We start from the raw sequence: 27,039 nt of genomic DNA on the forward strand, positions 1-27,039 counted from the left end.
TCCTCTACAGCTCTGGCCACCACACTATAAGGACCCACAAAACACAAACTTATTTTTTCTTTAATTTGAATGCTTTTGGGAACGGGGGGCATTATTTGGTAGGATGGTCTTTTTTGTTTGACCTTGGGGACAGGTAGCAAAGTCAGAAGGGAAGGTATTTGGGAAGGATTAATGTTCCCTGGGAAAGGGCGCTGGTGGACAGGGCCAGTGATGACTACTGTGTTTCTAAGGGTACAAGATAATTTAAAGTAAGTGGCATAAAACGATCAATGGTTTCTTCTTTCCTATGTTCATATTACTTTTCTTGCTTTATTGCATTGAGTTGGCCAAAAAGTTCTTTTGGGTTCTTCATAAGATGTTACAGAAAAAACCATATGAGCTTTTTTGGCCAACCCAGTATTATTGCATGAACATAAAATCATAAAATGTTACTGTTGAACTGAACCTCAATAAGAATGTAATCCAGATCTCCATTTTATAAACAAGGAAAGTGAGACCCAGAGAGGGGAGGTGATTTGTCCAAAGTCACAGAGCCAGAAATGCAGGAAGTGAAAGAAGATTTTCAATTCCACTGTGCTAGTTTAAATAAAACAGAGGAAAACGTCTGTATATGTAAATAAATTCAACTTTTATCTACAGCCCTCACCTCTCTCAGGGCGCCTACCTCCCCAGTACCCCACTCATCCCATCATCCCCTCCCTGGCTCCCCTGGTGAAGAGAGGGGCCAGAGCCATGATATATACAGGAGGCTCATGTGTGCCAGGCATGCTGCCAGGCATTTAGCCGGCAGGGTCCCCTTTTATAGGGACAGGAGCCTTTGGCTATGTAAGGAGCCACTCTTCCGAAGCCTCATCCTTTGTAAATAGGCTGAGGAATTCCCTGGGATAGCTGCCTGCTGGACTTGAGTCTCCTGATGAGATCCTCTATGGTTAAGATCACCCACCTTACATGCATCTTAGCTAGGGCATCTTCTTTTAGGAGAGAAAGAAAAACCTCCAGGAAATACATAGAGCTCAGGTATACCCAGGCTGGGTTCTCAAGCGCAATCTAGCTATAAAACTATAAAAAAAAAAAAAAATTAGGTATTTGGATTTACCTGTCTCTGTCTTTGGGAAAAGGGTTTCCAAGATGAACTTGGAGGCAAAGGGGCTTTTATTATTTCCTCTCTTTTTTTTACAAAAGACTTTTTTTTCTTGATGTGTACTGTTTTTAAAAATCCTTATTGAATTTGTTACAATGCTGCTTCTTTTTTATGTTTTGGTTTTTTTGGCCACAACGCCTGTGGGATCTTAGTTCCCTGACCAGGGATCGAAACTTCACCCCACTCATTGAAAGGTGAAGTCTTAAATTAACCGTTGGACCCCTGGGGAAGTCCCTATTGTATCTTTTCAAATTTAAAAAATTTATTGTAGAAGTGATGCATGGCGTATGTCATAAAGTTGTGAAAAGTTAGAGTAAACCTCCATCTGCCCTCCCTCCACGTCTCACATCTGCAGGTAGACTTTGATGGTTATTGTCCTCTGTTGTCTTTCTGAACTTTAAGTAAGGCAAGTGTATATTGACCCGGATGGGGTCATACGACCAGAACAATCTACAACTTGCTTTTCTCAATGAAATACATTGAGTATGTTTTTATAACAGTGTATATAAATCTATGAGATTTATTTTGGGTGAAAGCTTTTTTTAAAAACAATAAAACATTTAAAGAGACTGGTTTAAGCCTATACAAAATTAGCAGCCTTAACCAGTAACTATTTTTATTTCTGGGTCTTACCTTCTGATCTGTCCCTGGCTATTTCTCATACCCACACATCCTCTCCTCTCTTGTGTCTGCTTGAGGCCCAGAGTTAACATTCCCCCAAGTGCTAAGCTCCTGGGGGTGGGTTGCGGAGACCAAGGGGAGCCGGAGCAGCGCAGGCCCCCGGGGTCCCAGAGAGGAGATTAGGCCTATCTGTCACGTGTTTGTACTGAGCTGTCAGCTCCAAAGGCCAGGCCAACCTGCTCTCCTATTCTGAGCGCCCCAACAGTACCGTGCGGAGGCCAGAAGGTCCCACATCTTCTGTGACGTCTCTCTGCTCTCGGTCTTCCCTCACTCTTGGAGGAAAAATTAAACTTTTCCTCAAGGTCAAGATCAGATGGTGTCTCAAATACTGTTTGATTCTACTTATACCTGTAAAAGTCAGATTCAAAGGATCAGAAAGTACTGTGCTACAGCATGAAGTATGTATGCCGTGGTGCGCTTAGTCGTGCGGTCTTGTCTGACTCTTTGCGATAAACATATTCTTTTTCAGGTTCCTTCCACTGTAGGTTATTATAAGGTATTGAATCTAGCTCTCTGTGCTATGCAATAGGACCTTGTTGTTTATCTATGTTATATATAGTAGTGGATACATGTTGTTTTTAACCCTCATAGCACCTTGTAAGGTAGTTCCTATTCCCATTTGACGGATGAAGAAGTTCAGCCTCCAAAATGTTAGGTAATTGGCTCAAGAAATACAGACGAGCTACTTTATCAAGGAGAAGCCAAGTGGCAAATTCCACTTCATGCAGCACAGCAAATCTCAGAGAAAGTCAGAAACAAAAGCCAGAAATTTCTCTGGCCAGAGCCCTGTCTAAAATCCTGGCATAGGGTTCTGGTGCCTCTGATCACACACATGCTTAGATTTCCTTCTGCTAGGAAAGTGAAAGAGACCAACCTAAGTTAAGAGTCTAATGCCCTCATGTCAGTTTCTGTGCCAAGTACTTCTCATCCTCCAGAACAATATGAACTGGATCACACTCCCACTTTACAGATGTGAAAACTGAGGCTCAGAGAACTTTTACAGTGGCAACTGGTCACTCATGCCAAAAAACTTTCTTACTGCTCACACTGAGCGTGCTGTGCTGGGCCCAGGAAACTCTCAGCTTGGTTAGTGGCAAGGAAGTCTTTTAGGCCATACCAAGCCAGTGGTTTCCAAAAGATGAGTGAGTGTGTGTGGATGAGTATGTGCACATCTGTACTATAGGTCATTGTCATAGTCCAAAGATTCTCTCCAGATACCCGTTATGTGCTGGCACTGTGATGGGTAGTGGAGACTTAGGGCTCAGTCCATGCCCCATAAGAGATTAGGGGGCACAGCGAAAAACTGATGAAATGGGAGTTACCTGGTGGTCCAGTGGCTAACACTCCACATTCCCAATGCAGGGGGCTCAGATTCGATCCCTTGTCAGGGAACTAGATCCCATGTGCTGCAACTGAAAGATTCCACATGCTGCAACTAAAGATCCCATGGGCGTGCATGTGTGCTCGGTCACTTCAGTCATGCCTGACTCTGTGTGACCCTATGGACAGTGGCCCACCAGGCTCCTCTGTCCATGGGATTCTCCAGGCAAGAATACTAGAGTGGGTTGCCATCTTCTCCTCAAGGGGATCTTCCCAGCCCAGGGATTGAACCTGCATCTCCTGCATTGCAGGCAGGTTCTTTACAGCTGAGCCACCCTGGAAGCCCAAAGATTCCACATGCCATAACTAAGACCTGGTGCAGCCAAATAAATACATATTAAAAAAGAAATTAAAAAGCAAAATGAAAAGTTGGAACAGACTATGAGCTGTTCCCCAACAGGGAACCCAAGAGGGACCCCAACCTTGTGCCAAGTGTTCAGTGGAGGAAGCCGTCACCCTAAGTGGGGCGGCTCTGCATGGCCTCATTCTGGAGATGACGCGTACCCACCTCAAGGTCAGGGCTCTGCCAAGTACTGAGAGGCAGCAGGTCCAGGCTTGGGCAGGAAGACACATGAAGAGGGTTGAAGGGCTGCGGCTGCCAGGAGGATAGGCAACTGCAGGGACCCTGGATGACAGGGGCCCTGGAGGAGAGAGGGAGGTCCCTTTATCACTCATTGTCAGGCAAACAAAGCACAAAGCCACTCAAACAAAGTGGCTGCATTGCTTGGGCTTCACTCAGAACATGGAGGGAGTGCGCTCATTGAGCTGGTTTGCATGGGAAAGCTGTAAGAGCTGGAGGGAGGTTCTGTGTGGAGTTAACCGAAGCCGTCATATACCTGTTATCTACAGGATGTGCTTTCCTTTCTGCTCATTTATCGTCAGAATGTACATGTTGTGTTGTGTTGTTTTTTGACTCCACATTGATTTATGGATACCTTTCCACGTATCCAGAGTCCATATAGCCTAAAAATTTCTTTGTTTTGAAATAATTTCAACTTTGATAGAAACATTTTCAGAATAACAGAACTCCCATATATCCTTTATCCACACACCAGTTTTTAACATTTTGTCACCTCCTCTCTTGCCCTCTCCTTTCTCTGCCTACTCTCTACTCCTCATCCTATTCCTTTCCCCTCATTCTCCTTCCTTCCTGCCTCCTTTCCTTCTTCCCTTCTTTCTTTTTGTCTGTCTACCTACCCGCCTGTTGTTTCTGAGCCATTTGAGAATTGAATGCAGGCATTATACCTCTTTATCTTTTATCTTCATTATGCATCTCCAAAGGATATGGGCCTTCTCTTTCGTAACCATATTACAGCTTTCAAGTTCAGAACATTTCACTCCAATATAATGTTTTTCTCTAAACAATCATCCTTGTTCCAATTTTGTCAGTTTTTCCATTTAGAGCAGTTTTTCTCCCTGTAGAATAAGATCCAGCGGCAATCATGTATTGCATCTCCTTGTCATACCACTGTAGCCTCCTTTAATCTGGAACAGTTCCTCAGCTTTGCTTTGACATTTTATGACAAGATAATTGTGAAGAATACTAGCCCTTTAGAACAAATAGATACAGTCCACATATTTTCACTAACTTCATATTAATCTGCTATATAAACATTCCCCATTTACTTAACTCACCCTATTGTTTCTCATAACTAAAAATAAGTGTTTCTATGAATGTATTTGTTGAATTTCCTCTCTGCATTATTTCTGCCAAGCCCATTCCCAGGGGTAGAATACCAGGTCAAAGGTTGTGGCTGATTGATAGTAGTGAAAACTAGAAATACTGAACCTGTTTACTAGGTCACCAGCATATTTCCTTCTGGCTTTGCCAATACTCTCATTGTTTCGGGATATTTTTGGTAGCTTAAGGGTTTTGTGAAGATACTTAATGTTTTCACTGTGGAGGAATTTAAAGTGGTTGAAGTCTTCTGTGCTTTTCCCTTCATGCCAGATCTTGTTCTCTTTGCTACTTTAACTGCTTTCATGGTGTTTCTATTTCATTTTCATAGATAATTTAATGTTCTGATAGCAACACAAGGTGGGCAAGGCAAATGTAATCATTCCTATTTTAAAAGTGACGAAAATAGGCCCCATCAGGGCTAGAGACAGAATTCTCCCCTGGAATCCAATGGTGTTCTCTTCCTTCCCCCAGAAGTAGAGGGGATTCCAGGTCTTTGGGGGGGCTCTAGAACTCCAGCAAAGGGTTTCTCTTCTTTGTCTCCACATTTATTTATTTGTTTACTTACTTATTTAGCTAGCTAGCTAACTAGCTGCACCAGGTCTTAGTTGCAGCATGTGGAATCTTTTAGTTGCACCATGTGGGATCAAGTTCCCTGAGCAGGGATCGAACCTGGGCCCCCTGCATTGGGAGCATGAAGTCTTAGCTGCTGAACCCCCAGGGAAGTCCCTGTCTACTTTTAGAAGTCGGCTGCAATGATTCTATAAGAAAGCTTTCTGAGAGATGCTTTTGGGAGAGGCAGTGCTTGGGGAGAGGTGTGTTTTGAGGGCAAAGGAGAGAGTTTGGTTTCCCTGTACTCTCTGTTGCTGGGGAGATCAAGTTGAGGGGTAAGAGCCAAGGCCAGTGGTAGGAGTTAGGGCCTCAGATAACCATCAGGTCAGTAATGCCCCAGGGCTCTGGTAGTGCAGGTGAGAGGTCATGTGAGGGCCTCCCAAGGAGAAGTTGCAGCAGCCTTGGGAGTCTCTCTTGTGGAGATTCCTCCAGCCCCCAGAGCAGTCTTCAGCCAGGCGTTAGAGCCCAGCTGTACCCTGAAGGGTTCCTACCTTGTGTAGTCCAGGGGGTGAATGGCTAGGACAGCCCTACAGTCAAATCCAGTTTGCCACCTATTTTGAGGGGCCCTGATGCTAAGAATGGGTTTTACAGATGAGCAGTTCCAATAAACTTGTTGGCTGAATACTAACACTGGGCCCCAATTAAATAGAATGTTACCCACCCCCCCACCAATTTTCATTCTTCTCATTGGAAGACCTATTTAGAAAACAAAACAAAATAGTATAAACTCAATTCTTACCATATTTTGAGCTTCATTAATTTAAATTTTATGGAAATTTCATTTTGTCCTTTGTTACATAATATCCTTGATTTTCATTCTTGACCCTCAATGCCCAAAATATTTATAGTCAGGCCCCTTGTGGGAAAAGTATGTCTGCTCCTGACCTATTCCAGTGTCGTTTACTTTTTAAGCAGCAAAACTTTTAAAAAGTGGTTTCTTCTGGGGTGGAGGACAGAATAGAAACACATCAAAGTGAAGGTGCAGTTACCGGAGAGGAGGAAGAAGAGGTGAGCAGAGGTCCACCTGCCTTCCTTCCCTGCCCTCTGTCTCACAGCCTGAGGGGAGCCTCCCCGAATCCTGGTTTCAGAACCACTGTCCACGTCCAGGAGTGCTGTTCTGTCCTGTCCTGCAAGAAGTGCTGGGGTGGAAGAAGGGAAGAGAGCTCAGGGTACTGGGGACTGTGCATCCTCTCTGGAGCAGGTCCTGCTCTGCTCATGGGACATTACCTAATTTAATCCTCTTGCAGCCCTACAGAGTGGTAGGTGTTTCTCCCATTTTACAGATGAGGAAACTGAAACTTGGAGAACCTAACTTACCTGCCGAGGGAAGCATCAGATCTGGGATTCAAACCCGTGACTTTTGACTTCTGGTTCAGTGCTCTCTGTGAGGCACCAAGTTGCCTAGGGTTTTCTTTTTTCCTGAGACCCTCGGGTCCCCTCCAGAGAACAGGGGAGGAGGTGGCTACTATTGTTTAGTGCTTTTGCTGGTTTATAGTGGAATCTGCTGAGAGCCCAGTGCTCACTGCTTCATCCATGTCCATGGCTGGCCCTACTTCCCCGCCCAACCCCATCCCCTGCTGCCAGCATCTAAGCCTCAAAACCGTATTCTTGAATCCTGAGGTGCTGGCCCCTGGTGGCCTGGCCACAGGGCCCAGAGGGTGATGAATTATCCTCCTCTCCCCGAGGTGAGGCTCATTTTTCAGCCTGGGCACAGGGCCCGCCAGCTAAAGAGGAGAACTTGGCTGCTGAGGTTATGCAGTCTGGTTCTAGGAGGAATTGCTCCTACCCGTTACTTGTTTATTTATTTTTATTTATTTGGCTGCCCTAGGTTCTTAGTTGTGGCATGCAGCCTGTGGGATCTAATTTTCTGAGCAGGGATCGAACCCAGGCCCTGTGCATTGGGAGCATGGAGTCTTAGCCACTGGACCACCAGGGAAGTCACTCCTACTGGTCTTTTGGAGGAGACAGGGCAGGGGCAAGAAGTGTGGCTGAGAGGCAGCGGAGGGCCCCAGGAAGAGGACAGGCTTGGAGCGGGAGGCTGACGACCCCTAGCCCTGGGCCCAGGTGTGAGCCTGGCTCTGCTGCTGTGGCCCGCTGGACCTCGGGCAGCTTCACTCTGCTGGGCTCCGTTCTTTGTCCTGAGATGGTCCCTGTTTCACGGGGCTGTTTTCCAGCCTCCAGGGATCCTCTCTTTTACTGTCCAAATAAGAATAATGAGCATTCCATTCCAGGGCAACAGGAAATCCTGTTCCTGACCCTGCATTTCTGGGTCTCTCCAGGGAGTGCTCACACCCTCCTTGATGCCTCAGGACCTTGGACTCACAGACCCCTTCCTCCTTCAAGACAAACCAGCACTTTCTCTGTGACCCTCTCAGGCATGGACTCAGGTCGGTTTCCAAGGGCCTGCCTTGTCCCTGAGGCTGGTTGCCAGGTAAACCGAGTTTCATGGAAGGTGTGGGGGTAGTGAGAGGCATTTCTGCACAGAGAAGGAAACACCTTAAAGGAAGGGTAACAGTCACCTCTGCTCCTCTGACTCCTGACCTCTGCCACGGTGCTGGGGTCTTCCAGGACCTCAACCCCACATCTGCTACTGTCCTTTATACTTACCCCTTAAAAGAGACCCCCTATTCTTTCAGATGTAGGAAGTTTAGATTCTTGTTACAGCCTCTTCCTGAAAGGGCCTTGGGCATCTCTTTCCTAGAATCAAAGACCCTTTAAAGTTCTTCCCATACAAAAAGCCATCTCTGACCAAATCCCTCCCCATGATGGAGTCTTTTGTCTTCCTTATTATGGATAACAGTTCTGAGCAGCTTTCGAAATGACACTTTTCCTGTTCCCTGGCACAGATATAAGGGGCATATCCTGACACGCGGGAAGTATGCAGCAAATGGTTGCAGATATGGGCAGGATGATGCTAGAAGCCCAGTGGTCTTGTTTTGAGGAGCTCATAGGGAGGAGCTGGGTCAGGCAGCTTCTCCTCTGTTACATCATTTGATCATGAGCCTCCACGTTGGGGTAGGTGGTCAGGTGGGCAGGTCACTGTCCCCATTTTACAGAAAAGGAAACAGAGGCACAAAGACCCAGCCCCTCCTCTTGAGAGCAGGGAGGCCAGCTGGAGTGGAGGTAAGGCTGTGTGTGCACAGGGCCTTGTAAACACAGGTCTAGGTAGCAATCTTGAAAAGATTTTGTAAAGAGATTGTAGAACACACCTTTGGACTCAGCTAAGTCAGCAGTGTTTCCAGAGTTTGCGATTATGAAATTCTTTCTGATGTCTCAGCTGAGCCCTGACGTAAGAGCCTTCCTGGGTCCACACATGTCTCTGAGATTTCAGCTCCCTGCTGGTCAGGAAGCATGCTGAGGCCCTGGCCAAGCCGGTTTGGCTCCACCCTCCCCTCCAACCCCAATGCCCCTGGTTGTCTGTGCTGTTACCTTCCAGGAGGGCCTGTGGTTGGATCATCTCCAGGGCAGTTGAACCACCCCCTCCCAATGCACAGTCAAAAATTTGTTTCTTAGGGGACTTCCTTGGAAGTCAGTGATTAAGACTCTGTCTTCCAATGCAGGGGGTGTGGTTTTGATCCCTGGTTGAGGAACTATGATCCCACATGCCATGCAGTAGAATGCCCTTCCACCACCCCCAACCCCCAAAGAAAATTTAAAAAAAAAATTGTCTCTCAGACTCAGAAGTTAAACCTGGGTACAAGTCCCAGTTTTACTGTTCACTGCCTGTGTGACCTTGGGCAAGTGGCGTTACCTCTCTGAGCCTTGGTTTTCTCATCTCTCAAGTAGAGAACTTACCACCTGCCTTATCAGTCCAGAATTTGAACTTCGATCTCTCCTGACTCTAGAGGATTGAATGAGATTATGACTGAAGTATGTAGCACCATCATTGTCATCTTGGGCAGTACGTCTGAATCACAGAGGAGGTTTAAAATAAGCACACATGTGTACATGCCAGGGATTCAGATCTAGAAGGTCTGCGGTGGGGCTCTGTCAATCCATATTTCTTGAAGTGTCCCAATTTGTGTAGACCGTACACCTGGATCCAAGATCACTTGTTTCAACTTACTTACAAAACAGAAAAAGACTCACAGACTAGAAAACGAACTTATGGTGTCTGGAGGGGAAGGGATAGTTAGGGAGTTTGGGAAGGTCATGTATGTGCTGCCATACCCAAAAAGGATAACAAACAAGGACCTACTGTATAGAACAGGGAACTCTGCTCAATATTATATGGCAGCCTGGATGAAAGAGGGGTTTGGGGAAGAATGGATTTGTCTATATAGATGGCTGAGTCCCTTTACTATTCACCTGAAACTATCACAGCATTGTTAATTGGCTATGTGAAAAGTGAAAGTGAAAGTTGCTCAGTCGTGTCCAACTCTTTGCGACCCCATGGACTATACAGTCCATGGAATTTTCCAGGCCAGAATACTGGAGTGGGTAGTCATTTCCTTCTCCAGGGGATCTTCCCAACCCAGGGATCAAACCCAGGTCTCCCGCATTACAGGCAGATCCTTTATCAGCTAAACCACCAGGGAAGCCCATTAATTGGCTTTTTCCCAATACAAAATTAAAAGTTTAAAGTTTGAAGAAAATAAAAGATCATTTCTTTCAGAATGGCACTTGAGAAACATAGTAAGCTATGGAGGTGACTGGATAAAAAGCTCTGTCTGCCTGGACCAGTGATATATCAGCTGAAAGCCAATTAAGGACCCCTGTCTGAGGCTTGATATAGGTTGTGGAGGGAATGGAAGATGCAGTGGTTCCACAAGCGAATTCCCTTCTGGCTTCTAGGTTCACTTTCTGTTGCAGTGACCACCTTTTGGCATGCCTTCCCTGTGTCATCTGTATCTCACCCGTATACGCAGCCCTGCTCCACTTCTACCCATGCCCAAGTTCTGCTTCCTTCCAGAAACCTGTCCTGACTGCTTCAGGCATGTGGACAGCAGGCAAGTTTGGGTGCGCTTGTTCTACATTCCTACAGTATGTTATGGATTCTCTAGTTGCCATTATTTGTCTGTGAGTGTGCTTCCATCCTCTTTGGCACCAACCCTTAACCAAAAGGTACCCTAAGGCCACTTGCAGTCCAGTGAGCTTTCTGATCATAGGCTCTGGAGGTCATTCTGTTTCATCTCCTAGTGTCTTACCCAGTGATAGGCATATAGTAGGTGCCCAGTAAATGTTCGAATGAGTTCTAATTTCACCTGGCTCCCAGGGTCTCTATTCTGGTTTCGCACTGTGACATTAATCAAATTTCTCTTCTTCTCTAGCCCCCTAGTCCCATTTCCACCCCTCCTCAACTAGAAAATGCCATGTTTCTATTGGGTAGAAGGTGCTTTGATGGGCATAGGGAAGAGTGGAGGGGGAGTGAGTGCAAAGATATAGTTTATACTTTCTAGGAACTTATAGAGAGGTTGTGGAGGCACACAAACAAACAAAACAGCCCATGAGAATATCTTCCTTGGCAGGAATTCAAGAGCTGTCAGAACACAGTGCAGTGGAAAGAACTTGCAGACTATCCACATGATACTGATTCGGAACGTGGCTGCCTCCGTGGGCTAGAACAACCAGGAAAGATTTCGGGAGGTGAGAGCTTAGTGAAGAATGGGTGGGATTTGAACAGGCTGAGCAGTGAGTGTGGACTCGAGCCACCCAGAATAGACAGGAAAATGAAAGTTGTTTGTGGAGGTGGGTCCCCCAGAAACTGGATGACAGGTTCTGATAGGGAAGCAGTGGGCAAGCCCAGGTTAATAAGCAGGGGATGGACAAAAGTCTAAGCTGATCATTTAAGTTTTACTAGTCATTGGTTTTGGTCACAGTGCGGGGAGATGGTGTTTGTCTCTAATGTGTTTAGTTTCCATTTTTGTCACCACCTTAGTTTCCTCCTTGCAAGGTAAGATCTTCGAGGCCAGTGTCTAAGCCACATCTTTCCTGTAGTTGTCTGATACAGAGTCAGGGATAAGTGGCTGAAAGATGAAACTGAAGGGTGTGGCTGACTTAGTCCATTACTGCCCCGTACATAATTGTTCTGAAGTAGAAAGTTTTCTGGAGGTTCATTCTGTATTCTGAGCCAGGCTGAGAGCCGCCTTTAGACAGAGGGCAAGGTTTATCCTTCTTACTGTTCCCACCTCTAGCCTAGAGCTGGATCCATAGCAGACACTCAACAAACACAGGGGCTGGTGTAAGCATAGACTGTACTCAGCCAGCACTGAGCCCTCGAGGGCTTGAGTTTGTGTTTCCAAGCCCAGAAGCAGGTAGAAATGCAGCGGCATTATTTTCATCACAGCCCTGTTCATACGACCTTCTTTGTTTTCTTGCCTGGAGGGGGCGGGGGAGGGGAATAGGGCAAGTGTGCAGAGCTGGTTGACATCCCAGCAGCTGTACAGAAAGCGCATTTGTTCTCCCCTCTCGTGTGCTAGAGTCGCTGCACATTACAGCGTCCTCCTGCACTGGTGTTAGCCTGTGGCTTCTGTCCTGCTCCTGCCTCTCCGGGAAGTGAGCCTGGTCCTGCGAACCCCAGCAGGGTATCTAGGCCCAGAGAGAGCAGATGCCAGCGTTTCCCCTTGGGAGCAGCAACCGATCTCAGCTGAGGAGCTGCTGTGGAGGTTCCAAGTTGTGGTTGTTTCTTTCTCGGGACAGAGGATGAGAGAAATGCAAAGATCCATCTGTGACATCTGAGCCATCAGCCATGAACTTAGAGCAAAGCACTGGATTCAAGCCCCACTTTAGCTACCACTTTGCTGTTTGACTTTGGATGAGCTACTTACCCTCTCTGGGCCATGCAGCATTTTGATGGTGCAAGTGGAATGTGAATACAGATCTCCTTGCTCCCAGTACTTCCTCTTTCTGTTACTCCACAAAAACACTGCAGGCATTTGATATCACACTTTTGCTTTTGACTTCTTCCTGCTAGTGTCTGAGGTGCTTTTAAGAACAGGGACTTCCTTCAGAGGCCTGCTGTCAGCAATCTACCCCCAAACCGTAATTCTCCTACATTTCCTTCCTATAGTTAATTTCTTTTAAGCCTCAGACTTCTTTGAGGCTACCTGACAAGTCTCTATTTTTAAAGTATTGTTGATTTATAATGTTGTGTTACCTTTTCTGTACAGCAAAGTGATTCAGTTATACACACACACATGTGGTAGTGGTTTAGATATTTAGTTGTGTCCAACTCTTTGCAATCCCTGCCAGGCTCCTCTATGCATGGGATTTTCTAGGCAAGAATACTGGACTGGGTTGCCGTTTCCTTCTGTGTGTTCCCAACCCAGGGATCGAACCTGAATCTCCAGTATTGTAGGCAGTCCCCTGCATTGCAGGCGGGTTCTTTACCAACTGAGCCACCAGGGAAGCCCGCCCCCACCCCACATATATATATATATATATATATATATATATATATATATGTATTCTTTTCCATTATGGTTTATTGAAAGTGAACGTTGCTCAACTGTGTCTGACCCTTTGCAGTGCCATGGACTCTAGCCCGCCAGGCTCCTCTGTCCATGGAATCCATGGTCGTTCAGACAGTAAAGAATCTGCCTGCAATGCAGGAGACCCGGGTTTTATCTCTGGGTCGGAAAGATCCCCTGGAGGAAGGATGGCTATCCACTCCAGTATTCTTGCCTGGAGAATTCCATTCTGTTGGACATCTTCGTGATTTATCACAAGGCAAGGTATTGAACATAGTTCCCTGTGCTATACAATAGGACCTGACCTTGTTGTTTAGTATGTCTCTTGATAACTGCTAAGAGGTCCTTCCAGAAAATGAGGGTCAATGAAACTGCTCTGGTGAAACAAGTAATACCTTCCCAAGACTGGGCACCGTAAAATGTTGTCATATGAATAGATGAATGAATGAATGAATTCCAGCAAATGGCTGAATTGATGATGCCATAGGATCACCTGAATCATCTTTGTAAGAGACCAGGTCAGTCCTAGGAAGACTCCTCTGTGAAACAGACCATCTTAGAGCAGCACTGGCGCAATTTCTGGTCCTGATGAAATGGGTTCTGTCCCCCACTGCCACTGCAGCTCTTTCTCCATGTTGATGCATTCGATGAGACCGTGCAAAAAGAGCTGGTATAGGAGTGAAGACATCCTGGATTTGGTTCTAAAGCTGTAAGTGATTAGGCAAGTCCTTTCCCTCCCCAGGGCATCTCAGTTTCCCCATCTCTAACGTTTAGCCTTCCAGCACTAGCCTCCTGTGACTTTATGATTAAGTGAAGCATCCTTGCTGGGTCAGAGGCCACCTGCTCAACAGGGAAGGAGTCACTCACCAAGTGCCATGGCCCTGGACACAGTAAAGCCCTGTGGTGCCACTGAGGCTGCTGCTTCAGAGATTAGACAGGGACGCTTGGCATTGAGGCCATACCCAGGGCCTGTTTTAGCAACACAGCTAGTAAATATTGACTCGGTGGCACAAAAATGGAAAGCAGAGATGACAGTGTTAACTCACTCCAAGGGTAGAAGTTCAACAAGCACTGATAAGACAAGATGCATTTACACAATGTGTGGGTGTATCACTGACAAATAAGTTGTTTGGAGGTGGGGAGAGCTGACAACAGGAGGAGGGAGGTTTCTCGGCTGATTCACAGCTGCTGTCCCTGCTTACTCATGGTTCATTTTTATTTATTTATTTATTTATTTTTTTGGTTATTTTTTTATGTTTCATTTATTTTTATTAGTTGGAGGCTAATTACTTTACAATATTGTAGTGGTTTCTGTCATACATTGACTTGAATTACCCATGGATTTACATGTATTCCCCATCCCAATCCCCCCTCCCACCTCCCCCTCTACCCGCTCCCTCTGGGTCTTCCCAGTGCACCAGGCCCGAGCACTTGTCTCATGCATCCCACCTGGGCTGGTGATCTTTCACCCTAGATAAGAAACATGTTTCGATGCTGTTCTCTTGAAACATCCCACCCTTGCCTTCTCCCACAGAGTCCAAAAGTCTGTTCTGTACATTTGTGTCTCTTTTTCTGTTTTGCGTATAGGGTTATCGTTACCATCTTTATAAATTCCATATATATGTGTTAGTATACTGTAATGGTCTTTATCTTTCTGGCTTACTTCACTCTGTATAATGGGCTCCAGTTTCATCCATCTCATTAGAACTGATTCAAATGAATTTTTTTTAATGACTGAGTAATATTCCATGGTGTATATGTACCACAGCTTCCTTATCCATTCGTCTGCTGATGGGCATCTAGGTTGCTTCCATGTCCTGGCTATTATAAACAGTGCTGCAATGAACATTGGGGTGCATGTGTCTCTTTCAGATCTGGTTTCCTCGGTGTGTATGCCCAGAAGTGGGATTGCTGGGTCATATGGCAGTTCTATTTCCAGTTTTTAAAGAAATCTCTACACTGTTTTCTGTAGCGGCTGTACTAGTTTGCATTCCCACCAACAGTGTAAGGGGGTTCCCTTTTCTCCACACCCTCTCCAGCATTTATTGCTTGTAGACTTTTGGATAGTAGCCATCCTGACTGGCGTGTAATGGTAACTCATTGTGGTTTTGATTTGCATTTCTCTGATGAGTGATGTTGAGCATCTTTTCATGTGTTTGTTAGCCATCTGGATGTCTTCTTTGGAGAAATGTCTGTTTAGTTCTTTGGCCCATTTTTTGATTGGGTCATTTATTTTTCTGGAGTTGAGCTGCAGGAGTTGCTTGTATATTTTTGAGATTAATCCTTTGTCTGTTGCTTTGTTTGCTATTATTTTCTCCCAATCTAAGGGCTGTCTTTTCACCTTGCTTATAGTTTCCTTTGTTGTGCAAAAGCTTTTAAGTTTCATTAGGTCCCAATTGTTTATTTTTGCTTTTATTTCTAATATTCTGGGATGTGGGTCATAGACGATCCAGCTGTGATTTATGTTGGAGAGGGTTTTGCCTATGTTCTCTTCTAGGACTTTTATAGTTTCTGGTCTTACATTTAGATCTTTAATCCAGTTTGAGTTTATTTTTGTGTATGGTGTTAGAAAGTGTTGTAGTTTCATTCTTTTACAAGTGGTTGACCAGTTTTCCCAGCACCACTTGTTAAAGAGGTTGTCTTTTTTCCATTGTATATCCTTGCCTCCTTTGTCGAAGATAAGGTGTCCATAGGTTCGTGGATTCATCTCTGGGCTTTCTATTCTGTTCCATTGATCTGTATTTGTGTCTTTGTGCCAGTACCATACTGTCTTGATGACTGTGGCTTTGTAGTAGAGGCCAAAGTCAGGCAGGTTGACTCCTCCAGTTCCATTCTTCTTTCTCAAAATTACTTTGGCTATTCGAGGTTTTTTGTATTTCCATACAAATTGTGAAATTATTTGTTCTAGTTCTGTGAAAAATACCATTGGTAGCTTGATAGGGATTGCATTGAATCTATAGATTGCTTTGGGTAGTATAGCCATTTTGACAATATTGATTCTTCCAGTTCATGGTTCATTTTTAAATGAATGGATGCATACATTCTTGAAGCATACAGAAAAAAGATTGGAAGGAAATACATTGAAACATGCACTGTAACGTTCTCTAGAGATGGTGAAATTGCCAATAATTTGATTTTTTTTGGTATGTGTTTTTTTCTTCCTGTTTTTCACACTGTCCAGATGATCACATTGCTTTCATAATCAGAAAAAGACAGTGTCTTAGAGAAATAAAATGCCCTTCTTTGAAGAGTCAGAAGTCACTTTCAGAATCATCTAAGTACCTCAGATCTTTGTGTTTTGCCTGCTGTGTGTTGTATGGTAACGTAGCTGTCAAAAAACAAGAGAAGTCCATATGAGAGAAGTTTATCTTCAGAATAAACCCTGATCTAAGTGTGTTTACTTATTGATTGTACCCATGAAAGTGCAATGTGGTGGGAAAAAATTCCAATCACTTGAGAGAGCAGGATTTTTTTTTTTTTTTTCTGTGTCAACAAACACTTACTGCTCTGAGCGCTTTCTGTTTGCCAGTCCTATACTCTGCAGTGACCAGGCCTGCCTTGGCCCAGATCTGGGCAGGTCTGAGAATAAGGCAGTCTGGTAAGTGGTTCCAGTGGTTCTTATAAGGTCTCAGGAGCCGGGTATGGAGGAGGGCCCAGGCCTTAGAATTTGGAGGGCACAGGTGGGAGTGCCATTATGATAATAATTATCACTGATTAAGCACCAACTCTACCCCAGGAACCGTCCACATGTTATTACTAATCCTTACAAAATTTTGTGTGCTGGGCATTAGCTACCTTTTAGGGATGAGGAAAGCAGGGAGGTGAGAGGGGACACCCACAACTTCAGAGCAGACTTCCCTAGTGGTCCAGTGGTTAAGAACTTGCCTGCAAATGCAGGGAACATAGGTTTGATCTCTGGCCTGGGAAGATTCTACATGCTATGAGGGAACTAAGTCCACGAGCCACAACTACTGAGTCTGTGCTCTAGAGCCTGTGAGCCACAACTACTGAGGCCATATGCTGCAACTACTGAAGCCTGTGCGCCCGAGAACCCGTGCTCTGCAATGAGAGAAGACACTGCAGTGAGAAGCCCACACACCACGGCTAGAGAGTAGCCTCCCTCCACTTGTTGCAACTGGAGAAGGCCCCCATGCAGCAACAAAGACCCAATGCAGCCAAAAATAAATAAATAAATAAAATTATTAAAAAACAAACAAACAAAACTTCAGAGCCCAGCAGACTGTTTTCACACCCACATCTGCCTGGCCGCGAAGCATGTGCTCTTCCCACCCTGCCAGGCTGCCTCTCAAGCAGTTTAGGGTTTTACACTGGAGAACAGACCCCTGCAAAGAGAGCCTGAGCTAACAGCAAGGTGCATGCAGTCTCCATTCAGGACTGAGGGTCTTTGGAGGAGTAGGCAACTCCAAGTGGAGAGGATTGGCCAGTAACTATATGGAGTTTCCCTGGTGGCTCAGTCAGTAAAGAGTCTGCCTGCAATGCAGGAGACCCGGGTTCGACCCCTGGGTTGAGAAGATCCCCTGGAGAAGGAAATGGCAAGCCACTCCAGTATTCTTGCCTGGGAAATCCCATGGACAGAGGAGCCTGGTGGGCTGCAGTTCATGGGGCTGCAAGAGTCGGATAAGCCTGAGCAAGACTGAGTGACTAACCTACCTAATAACTACATGTAGGATCCTGATGTCAGTCCTGTCCCCAGGTGTGGGTGCACCTGCCCTTCTCGCCCTGGGGCGACCCAGTGGGGGCACTGGGACGACAGGAACCATGGGACAGTTGAGCCTTCTTTGAGGGTCCTTCTGACCAGTCCAATGGTCCCTTCATCCTCCTCACTGCTTGTGTGATGGCAGAGGTCATTTGTTAGGGGAGGCAGTTAGAGTTGGGGGGCTGTAGTATCAGAACCTCTGGGGGAGGAGAAACTGGTCTGTAGGCCTCGTTTGTCCCTGATTAATTAAAACGACCAGTAGAAGAGTATCATGGGGGTTTGACTTTGTACTTGGCTTGGTAGAGCTAATTTCTTAGTCTGAGCAATCGATCTTTTGACCCAGAGAGGTCCACAGAGTCCTTGGGACTGGCCAGAAGCCTCACTTCCTCATCCACCTCCCCTGGTAATCTCTCTACCTTCAAACTAACTGGACAATGTTTTCTCCACCGCCTTTCCCCAGGAAGGCCTGCTTTCCAACAGTGAATCCCTCAGAGTTGGAGTTCATTGGTTAAAATTGGTTTCCACTTATTTTGGGCTCCTCAGGTGGCTCAGTGGTAAAGAATCCTCCTGCCACACGGGAGCCACAGGAGCCATGAGTTCGATCCCTGGTGGAGATCTCCTGGAGGAGGAAGTGGCAACCCACTCCAGTATTCCTGTCTGGAAAATCCCATGGAGAGAGGAGACTGGCGGGCTACAGTTCATGGAGTTGCAGATTCGGGCGCGACTGAGTTACTGAGTACACACGCACTCACACCACTTATTTTATTTTCTTAGGAGAAAGGCTATGTGTTTTTGGGGGGAAGGGCTGAATTGTGGTGGTATGCGGTATTTTTAAAAAACTGGGTTTTCGGCCCAAGCAGCTGAGTTGATTGAAGCCTAGCAGCACCCGTAATAGAATGGCTTATTTTGTGGTTCTCCAGAGTTGTGGCTAGAATATATTTGGTTTCCTGGCAAAGCCATATAGGATTTTTAAATTTGATGGAGAAGGCTTCAGAGTTACCAAAATTGAAAGGAGCAGAGGCATCTGTATTCTCCTGGCTCAAGAGTCTGGTTTCCTCGGAGGCTCACACCAATGTGTCTGTTTTTTGTTTTGTTTTGCGGGGGCATGCTGGGTCTTTGTTTCTGCATGTGGGCTTTCTCTAGTTATGGTGGCTGGGGGCTACTCTCTAGCTGCGGTGCACAGGCTTCTCATTGTGGTTTCTCTTGTTGCAGAAGAAGGGCTCTAGGCACAGGGTCTTCAGTAGTCGTGGCCCGTGGGCTCTGGAGCGCTGGCTCAGTAGTTAGGCTAACAGGCTTCACCGCCTTGTGGCATGTGAATCTGCCTGAATCAGGGTTCAAACCTGTGTCTGCATTGGCAGGAGGATTCTTAACTACTGGAACACCTGGGAAGTCCAGTGTCTGTTTTTTGACATTAAGTGATAATCGTAATAATCACCTTCATCTGTATAGTACTTTACAGTTTATGAAGCACATTCACATGCATTATCTCATTCTCTTCTTGTGGCTACATTTCTAGATAGGCAGGAGCAATTAACCCTATTTTACAGAAGAGAAAAAAGAGGCTCAGAGAGGTTCAGTGACCTGGTCACACATCTAGGAAGAGGCAGCATCAGAAGTTGAGCCCAGGTTTTCTGACACCAGAGCAGGAAAGGCAGGGAGGTTTGCACCCAGTTTATGATGCGGACCTGCCATGCTGCTGGAATGCAGGCTTTCTGGGCACAGGGAGATGTGAGTATCCCAAGACTGTCCTGGGCCCAGCAGAGCCCACCTCGCAGAAGATGGGACAGCCTTTGAGGTGTAGTTTGGGGTTTTGTATGGGCTGTGCCTCTGTGGGCTTCTGTGGCTGCTGTTTCTATTTGGTTTTTACAATTGCCTGTGAGGCAGCAGGGTGGGTAGGTGCTGTGAGCCCCATTAGATGAGAAAATTGACATTTCAAGAGGTTGGGTGACTCACTCAATACCATTTATTCCTTATATACAAAACAAGCATGAATTGCATGCCTATGGGAGGCACATAGAGGGCTGAGATCATGGCTAGTGACTGGCGAGTGAGGAATATGGAGGTGAGGTAAGTGAGGGAGGTGAGTAAGTGAGTAAGGTGAGTAAGAAGAGGGACCACAGCAGGTACTCAGCCACTCTCTGCTGAGTGAGGGCCCTGGAGGACAGCCCCCCGGCTGCGGATCTCTCTGTGTCCTACCCCAGCAGTAAGGACAGGGTAGCCCCCGGCCAGTGTTCCAGAGAAACTTTGTTATTTGTCTAAAAAATGATGATAATTGCTCCCGTTTATCGTGCTCCTATTGTGTAGCACATCACAGGCCAGGCGTTTTACCTGTGCTATTTTGTATTTGTTTGGCTGCCTTGGGTCTTAGTTGGAGCACGTGGGAGGTCTTTGTTTCACCATGTGGGCTCTTTTGTTGGGGCACACAGGCTTCTTTAGTTGTGGCACTCGCGCTCAGCTGCCCTGAGCATGTGGGATCTTAGGTCTCCGAGCAGGGATCATACCTGTGTCCCCTGCATTAGATGGTGGATTTTTAACCATCGGACCACCAGGGAAGTCCTGTTTTATTCTTATAAGGACACCTGTGACTGGATTTAGGGCCCTAACAGATAATCCAGGGTGATCTCATCTCAAGATCCTTAAGTCCATGACATCCCCAGAGATCCCTTTTCCACGTAGGTTACATTCACAGGTTCTGGGGATTAGGACACAGGCATATCTTTTTTTGAGGGGCCACTATTTTACCTACCACATCTGCCACCCCTTGCACCTCCTGGAGCTGCCTGAGACCTCTGAAGTCAGTGCGCTCACTGCAGGCTGGGCCCTGTGCCAATGCGGCCACCTCCCCTCCTCAAGGAGCCCCCTGAGCCTATGGTCAGGTGGGTCTTGGCCCCCCAGAGACCAGCAGTGGGATGGCCTCGTAGAAGGAGCTCCCAGAGCCCTGGGGTTAGCTACTTTGAACTTCAGAGCAGTAATTCCCACCTGGAACATGCTGTGCTTGTCCTGCCTGGCATAGGCAGGAGAGAGGGTGCCCTTGGCCAGGCAGGGCCCACGGGTCAGCCAGGCTGTCTGTCTCTGGCCAGACTGCAGCTGGCACGGGTCCCTGACCACACAGTGCCCTCTCCTGCCCCCTCACTGCTCTGCAGAGACCTGCTCTGCTCTTCTGCCCACATCGCCCCCATCCTTCCCTGAGGATGCCTCCTTTCTCCATGCCCTTTTTCTTGTCTGCTGACTTATCTGTCCTCTCTCAAAGGTGGCACATCTTGTTTCTATTTAATGATATTGACTTTTCTGAGGGATCATATCTGTGTTTTCAGTTAGATGTCAGCTCCCCAGTGGTACCTCACCCCTAGTCTTTGGTAGACACCATTGGCTGCTCATCTGGCATAGGAGAGTGTTTGGGGCTCCTGGACTTGGCCAGGACCTGAGTCTCCTTCAGAGACCCCAGAGCTGTTGGGATGGTCACACAATGTGGAACCTGAAAGGGACCTTCGAGAATATCTAGTAATCCAACATGGGTTTTCCAGAAGAACAAATGAAAACCCAGGAATGGGTGATATGTTCCTTTTATTTAAAAAAAAGAATACTATCTTTTACTGTGTTGAGTCTTACCTGCGACAGGATCTTCATGGTGGATGGGCCTCTCCCTTGTTGAGGTCCCCACGTCCCCTGCTCCTAGTTGTGGTGTGCAGGCTTAGTTCCCCCTCAGCTTATGGGAATCTTAGTTCCCCGCCCAGGGATTGAACCTGCATCCCCTGCATTGGAAAGGGGAATCTTAACCACTGGACCACCAGGGAAGTCCCGGTTGATTCGTTCCTAAATTACTAGGTGGCTTTGGATAAATCAGTCACTTCCTGGGTTCTCATCTCTTCTTCTGGAAACCAGGGTGTTGGGCTGTTAGATACTCTCAGAGCTCCCTTTCAGGCTGAACGTTGGGTGATTGCAGGAAGGTTCTCCCTGTGCTTGAGGGAGGGTTGGAGAAACCCATGCCTCCTCTCTACCCCCAGCAGCTTCCTGCCGTTGTCAGACAGGACCTTTCAGAGACCTGTGGGCTGTTGGGACAGTCACCCTGGTGGTTGGATGCTCTGGGCTGGGAGAAGGCCATCTGGGAGCCCTTGGTTAGAGGAAAATAGAGTCAATGAACACTTAACCCGAGTCACTGTAGCCCTGGGGAGGATGCAGGCCGCCAAGCCTCTGGTTCAGAATCCTGGCTGGAAGGTGTTTCTTCTTTCTGGCTAAACTGCCAGCCACACCCAGAGAAGGTTGGGATTTGCTAAAAGCGATGACTAATTCGTCCTGAGGCAGGAGATCCCTATCCATTCACTATGGCATCATGATTTATTCATGTGAGTCTAGAACACCTACAGGGACTGGACCTTTGTTTCCTGTGGCTTCCGTGTCACATGCAGCCAACTGTATTTTTCCAGAAAGGATCATTTCTCAAGTCTAGCTTGTTTTCCCAGTCAGTGCCGGAAGCTTATAACTCTGGTCACTTAAGAGCCCCCTCCTTCCTGGGTCTGCAGTTTTTGGAAGGAATACTTGGTTTCTGACCACACTGCGAGGCAGGTGGGATATTAATTCCTTTTTGAAAAGTCACTCAGCCATGCCCGACTCTTTGCGACCCCATGGACTGTAGCCCACCAGGCTCCTCCATCCATGGAATTTTCTAGGCAAGAGTACTGGAGTGGGTTGCCATTTCCTTCTCCAGGGGATCTTCCCGACCCGGGGATCGAACCCGGGTCTCCCGCATTGCAGGCAGACGCTTTACCGTCTGAGCCACCAGGGAATCCCATTAATTAATTCCTCTACCAGGGTTCAAACCCGTGCCCCCCTGCAGTGGAAGCCGGAGTCTTAACCACTGAGCCGCCAGGAACGTCCCAGGAAGACATTCTTTTCTGGGCCTCAGTTCCTTTCCTGGCAGTGCAGGTGCTGGGCTAGCTGCTACCTTAAGACCTTCCAGCCCTTCGGTTCTTTACTTTTAAAATCTCACCCCTTACCCAGCAAACCTTCTATTTTCTTAAGGGATTTGCTTCTGTAGAGCTGCTGAGAGGAAATCAGAGACATCTTAGCTGCTGGGAAGACTTTTGCCTGGTTTCACCCTTCTGCCTGTTTACTAAGTCTTAAAGGCACCTCGGGCCCTTTAGGCTGCCAGTTTCTGCCTTTCAAGATCACACTAGATTCAGGGAATTCCCCGGCGGTCCAGTGGTTAAGACTTTGCCTTCCAGTGCAAGAGCTGCGGGTTCCATCCCTGCTTGGGGAGATAAGGTCCCACATGCCTCTAGGCCAAAAAAGCCTAAACAAAAGCAATATTGTAACAAGTTCAATAAAGAATAATAATAATAAAAAAAAAAAAAAAAACCCACACAGATTCACTTGATGTCTAAAGTCTACAAGGTCTCAGCCCTGAAGCAGAGTGAAGGTACACTCATCCCACTTTGTTTTCCCTTGGAATGAAGGGAAGGACCTGTCTCACTCCTCAAGACGTTTGCAGTGTCACTGTGACTGCTTCCTGCTCTCGGGCTGTGGAACCAAATCCCTGGTCAAGGACTTGATTGCCACCTTGTGGATCTCTGGGGGCGGGGGTGGCAGGGGGCTCAGGGCTGATAGGATCTAAAAATGGTTTTGCTTCCATGCTTTCTTTATGTATATCATTAGGATGACACTGGAGATATAGTTTATACCCTGTTTTTACCAATTACATTACACTGTAAGCATTGCTGTCTGTCCTTTCCTCGGGGAGTGTATTTGTTGGCCATGTAACATTACAGATAGAATTTCTAACCATGATCAGGTTAACTTTTATAGTTGCAAAAGCAAACTAGTCGATTAAAAAAAAGTCAAATAGTACACTGAAACGTTCCTCCCTCATCCTCCTGAATCTCTGTAGCTCCAGTCCTCAGAAAGGACCATTGTTAAGTTTCCATGTATCCTTCTGGACATTGTCTATCCTTATACAACCATACATATGCACATTCTGGTGGTTTTTTTTTTTTTTAATGTAGATTGTCTCAGACTGTACATGTAGATGTGATCAGAATGCTGTTTTGCAATTTGTTTTTAGTCTTGTGCATTTTCACAGATCTTTGTGTGTGTGTATGTGTGTGTGATGTTCTATTTAACAGTTGCATAGACCATCTATTATGGATGGACCATAATGACTTTAACCAGTGACATTAAGGTTGTGTGTTTTCCCTGATGGTTTAACAGGTAAAGAACCTGCCTGCATTACAAGAGATGCAGGTTCAATCTCTGGGTCAGGAAGATCCCCAGGAGGAGGGCATGGCAATCCACTCCAGTTATTCTTGCCAGGAAAATTGCATGGACAGAGGAGCCTGGCGGGCTGCGGTTCATGGGTTGCAAAGAGTTGGAGACGACTGAAGTGACTGACCATAGTATACTACAGAGCTATGAGGTTGTTGGGGCTTCCCTGGTGGCTCAGTGGTAAAGAATCCACGTGCAATGCAGGAGATGCCTGTTTGAACCCTGGGTCAGAAAGATCCCCTAGAGAAGGAAATGGCAACCCACTCCAGCGTTCTTGCCTAGGAAGTCCCATGGGGGCTCCAGTCTATGGGATCTCAAGAGTAGAATAGGACTTAGTGACTAAACCACCACCACCATCGAGGTTGTAACTTCGATGCTCATCCTTATATATATATGTCTTCACACCTCATTTACTTACCTGCTATCTGCCAAGTATGATTCTAGACAGAGGATTTTGTAGTAAAAAAAGAAAAACTCTAGTGCCACACTCATACCAGTATGATCGTTAGGTAAATTCTAGAAAGTGGAATTGTTGGCAGATTGATTTATCACATATACTGAATGCATGTAAACCATGTGAAATATTTTGTTGAATGTTTGTTAAGTCAGTGGCTGCCTGAACCTTCCTTCCCTCTCCTGTGGCACCTGGCCACATTATCAGTACCCTCTCCCTGGCCCCCCAGGGGTTAAAGGGCCATTACTGAGACTTCAGGAAGGTCACTACAGCAGTGCTGGGTGGTGACAGTAACATGCGTTGCTGGCACTTTTCTTTCTTGTTTTTTTTAACTGAGGTATAGTCGATTTACAGTATTATATTAGTCTTAGGTTTATAATGTAGTGATTCAATGTTTTTTAGATTATACTCAATTTAAAGTTACTATGAAATATTGACTATATTCCCTGTACTGTACAATATATTCTTGTAGCTTATTTTTTTATACATAGTAATTTGTACCTCTTAATCCCCTTTTCCTATTTTATTTCTCCATCCTTCCCTCTCCTCAGTGGAAATCACTAGTTGGTTCTCTTCTCTATGTCTGTGAGTCTCTTCCTGTTTTGTTATATTCACCCATTTGTTTTTTTTTTTAGATTCCACATGCAAGTAATAACATAAATATTTGTCTTTCTCTGTCTGACTTATTTAACTAAGCATAATACCCTCCAAGTCCATCCATGTTTTGCAAATGGCAAAATTACTTTTTTTTTTTTTTTTTATTACTGAGGTATGGTTGATTTACAAGGTTATGTTAGTTTCTGGTGTATAGCAAAATGATTCAGTTATATATATGTGAGTATATAATTTTTTTTCAATTTTTTTCCCATTATAGTTTGTTACAGGATATTGAATATATTTCCCTGTGTTATAAGGGTCTTCTTTCTTTTTTAGGCTCTTCTTGTTCATCTATTTTATGTATAGTAATTTGTTAATCCAGAACTCTTAATTTATCCCTTCTTTCTTCCCCTCTGGTAACCATAATTTGTTTTCTATGTCTGTAAGTCTGTTCCTGTTTTGTTAATAGGTTCTTTTGTATCATTTTTAAAAATTTCATATATAAGTGATATCATATGATACTCATATTTCTCTATCTGACTTACTTCAATGAATATAGTTAATATAATACAATTAATATAAATTCTGTGATATAATTAATTTAATAAATTATAATTTAATTAAAATAACCTCTAGGTCCACGCGTGTTGCTGCAAATGGCATTATTTCATTCTTTTTTTATAGCTGAGTAATATTCCATTGTGTGTGTGTGTGTGTATATGTATACATATATATTTTTTTTTTCTATTCATCTGTCCACAGACATATAGGTTGCTTCCACAAACTGGCTGTTACAAATAGTGTTGCTATGAACTTTGGGATGCATGTATCTTTTTGAATTAGTGTTTTTGTTTTCATTGTATATATACCTGAGAGTAGAATTGCTGGATTGGTACCTCTGCTTTTAGTTTTCTGAGGACCCTCCAGTGGCTGCACCAGTTTATGTTCCCATCACCAGTATATGAGCATTATGTTTTCTCCACATCCTCATCAACGTTTGTTATTTATAGACTTTTTGATGCTAGCCATTCTGACAGGTGTGAGATGATAACTCACTCTCGCTTTGATTTGCATTTCTCTGATGGTTAGCAATGTTGAGCATTTTTTCATGTGCCTGTTGGCATCTGTATAACTTCTTTTGAAAAATGTCTATTCAGGTCTTTTGCCCATTTTTAATAGGGTTTTTTTTTATATTGAGTTATACGAGTTGTTTATGTATTTTGGATATTAACTCCTTATCAGTCATCGTTTGCGAGTATTTTCTCCCATTCCCTACGTTGTCTTTTTCATTTTGTTGCTGGTTTCCTTGCTGTGAAAAAGGCTGACACCTTTAAGTTCCTTGTGGGACAGTTTTTGCCATGTGTCCTCCCAACTGTGTAAGGAAGTCAGAGTGGCTGGTTTGTACTTTATGGAAGGAATGGGGCACAGACAGGTTATTGTTGTTCAGTCACTCAGTCATTTCTGACCTTTCGCAGCCCCATGGACTGCAGCACGCCAGGCTTCCTTGTCCTTCACCATCTCCCGGAACTTGCTCAAACTCATGTCCATTGAGTCGTTGGTGCCATCCAACCATCTCATCCTCTGCCGACCCCTTCTCCTCCTGCCTTCAATCTTTCCCAGCATCAGGGTCTTTTCCAGTTAGTTAGTTCTTCGCATCAGGTGACCAAAACATTGGAGCTTCAGCATCAGCATCAGTCCTTCCAATGAATATTCAGGGTTGATTTCCTTAGGATTGACTGGTTTGATCTCACTGCTGTCCAAGGGACTTTCAAGAGTCTTGAGTTAAAAATTATGCCCATAGGCATTCCTTAAAGAGTGAAGGAACTTTCTAGTATAACAAGATAATTCTCTTGTGTGTTTATGCTGTGTGTATCATCAATAGTGTCTGACTCTTTGTGACTCCATGGATTGAAGCCTGCCAGGCTGCTCTGTCCATGGAATTTTCCAGGCAAGAATACTGCATTGGTTTGCCATTTCCTTCTCCAAGGGATCTTCCCAACCCAGGGATCGAATACGCATCTTCTGTGTCTCCCAAATGGGCAGGCGATTCTTTACCACTGAGCCACCTGGGAAATCCACAAATTCTTGTACCTACGCCTCAACTGTGTCATG

At 45.5% G+C, this 27,039-nt stretch overlaps 1 protein-coding gene and 1 non-coding gene across 4 annotated transcripts in view; one reads left to right on the plus strand and one right to left on the minus strand.

The window, feature by feature from the left end:
* LOC136171900 (death-associated protein kinase 2) overlaps window positions 1-27,039 on the plus strand; it is a 137,291-nt gene that overhangs the window by 14,646 nt on the left and 95,606 nt on the right. The gene's annotated exons all lie outside the window — the stretch shown is intronic.
* On the minus strand, window positions 22,330-22,401 carry TRNAC-GCA (transfer RNA cysteine (anticodon GCA)). Its single transcript has one exon. It is a non-coding gene; the product is annotated as a tRNA-Cys (tRNA).

This window comes from Muntiacus reevesi, chromosome 7 (genome assembly GCF_963930625.1).
Source record: "Muntiacus reevesi chromosome 7, mMunRee1.1, whole genome shotgun sequence".
Classification (NCBI taxonomy): Eukaryota; Metazoa; Chordata; class Mammalia; order Artiodactyla; family Cervidae; genus Muntiacus; species Muntiacus reevesi.